Source organism: Thermobia domestica, chromosome 6 (assembly GCF_964235325.1).
Source record: "Thermobia domestica chromosome 6, izTheDome1.hap1.1, whole genome shotgun sequence".
Lineage (NCBI taxonomy): Eukaryota > Metazoa > Arthropoda > Insecta > Zygentoma > Lepismatidae > Thermobia > Thermobia domestica.
The window spans coordinates 207,542,968-207,545,386 of NC_137459.1; positions in this window are offsets into that span (position 1 = coordinate 207,542,968).

A 2,419-nucleotide genomic window follows, 5' to 3' on the forward strand; every position below is an offset into this window, starting at 1 on the left:
TGTTGACCTAAAATTTTCTAAAAAGTGACCTATAAAATGAAACTAAAATTCCTGGAAAATGACCCTAAAAATCACAAAAATTGACCTTAAAACTTGCGTTTTCTTAAACGTTTATTTCGTTAAATATTGACATTTTTAAATATCCATTGGATTTTTAATTAACATTTCTCACTCATATTATAAAAAAATCAGTTAGTTGCACTCCATTGATCATTTATTTCTATTGATCAGTCAATTGTACGGCATTGTAGGTACTGAAAACGTCAATTCACTCCCGAGATGAAACTAGGAAGCACTCTTAAATAATAAAAGTTCCCAAGTGTAGACTACATGAGAATAATAGATGAAACCCTGTTTAAAATCTTTTTATGGATTATAATCCATTTTTAGTTATTCAGGTGATCACATCCTTTGTGGTCAACAACCCAAAACTATCTGTTTGGTCACCTATCAACCCCCACCTTTCGTTAACCAGCTACAGTTTAGTTTTCATTAGCTTGTTAGGAATGCAGTTTTTCTTCCCAATAGTCAGGAAGCAAGAAAAGAGATTAATTCAACTTCGTCTTTTCCACATCCGTAAACCGTGTTCATTTTTAAAAAAAAGTTATTTAGAAGAAAAAAGAATAAAAAGTCCACAAGTGACCTAAAAGTTACCTTAAAATATTTAAAAAAATGACCTGAAACTTCAAAACGGCAAAAAGTGACCAAAAGTTGACTCTGAAAAGATATTTTTAGAACATAGAGTTGATGGATAACGTTTTTACTTGAACTTGCCTTGTCCTATGCGTAACAGAAAAAAATTGACTTGTCAACAACATCCGGGCCCTGGTCATAAGTGACAATATTTTATTGATGACTCAATTAGCTTACATTGATAGTATAGTCTATAGTCTTTTGTAACAATATAATTATTTGACTGTGAACAACCGAGAGTATTGAGTTCTAACCAGACATAGTATGTCAGTTTAACTGCATAACAGATCATTTATAATTTTACTCAATGCTTAGCCAATTATAACAGAAATAAGCTGAATACTTAAACATTCAGATTTTTGCCAGTCACTTTTTAGAGACCTACTAATACATGCAAAATAAACAGTTAAAGTTCTCTGTAGTTATACTTTCCTTAGTGTATATTTCGCTCGGTTTATATGGATCTTATACTTTACCTTAGTGTATATGGATCTTTATATTTTGATGCTAGATGCAGGACCCAGAATGCAGAATGCGGAATGATTTCTTTTTTTTTTTGGCGGGGGGGTTGCGAACTTGATCATTTTATATGGACTATTGGCCTCGTTTCCCTTAATTATTTTTCCTTTTTACTTTGCCAAAAGCCAATATAAGAATTTATAAAATGTTAGGAAAGTTCTAATTACATTTTCTGACAAAATATGGTTCTTATCTAATGATGTAAATATAAGTATTTTTAAAGTTTAATTTACCTTGATGTTTGCTTTCGTCTTTTTCGTGATTTTATCCAAACTTTAGTTACTATTGAAAAACATTGTTCTTTGACTACAGGTGATTCTTGACTATTTTACTTCTGCTTCCAACGATTTCACGATTACAAATACTGTCCTTGTGATTTTGAAAAATAATGTTATGCACTATACAGCAGATAAGATATTATAAAAAAAAGTTTCATTTGCACCTACCAAAATGCATTTTTATGAATAAAAATTATGATTTCTTAATTGTTAGTTCATGGATTCATTACATTACCCCACCAACTAGAAAAAATTCCCGAACAGTACCTTTAGCGTGTGTCATTATTTTTTAAAAGTCTTAGTTAATGGTTTCATTACACCAGGAAGGGTTAAGCAATGCAGATCCGCGACAACATTTTTGACAGATAGTATTGTATTATTTCATCACACAAAACGTTTCTTTTAGATTTCAGCGTAATTAATACCTACCAAGATACACAGGTTTCTATGGTAGAAAAGAAATATTGTCACGCTCAAGATTTCTTAAAAAGGGTTGTTCTAACCAAGACTTGTCCACTTAAGCCTTCATTTGGCAAACCGAAACTTTCTCTATATTTGTGATCTTTTTTCTTTTTAAATAAGTTTTGTTTCCGTTCTTTCTCCCTCCGACCATTATTTCATGACATAACTCTCGGGATACTTTGGCTTTAGAGAAAGAATAGTCGAGCTGTTATAGGCACTAGGTAAGAAATACGAGGGTCATGGGTTCAAATCTTCTCTCAGTCAACTTAATACTTTTAAATTTAATTTGTTATTACAGAGTGTATGATGACTTATTTTTGCTCAAAGTTCTCCATCTAGAGATGAGATGCAATAATCACGCACTTGTTAACCGACATAAAGAGAGAGTAGAAATATCTGCAATTGAAATATCATCCTAAACCTTCGTCCACATGCATGTTTAATTATATTTTATTTCAGTTTTATTT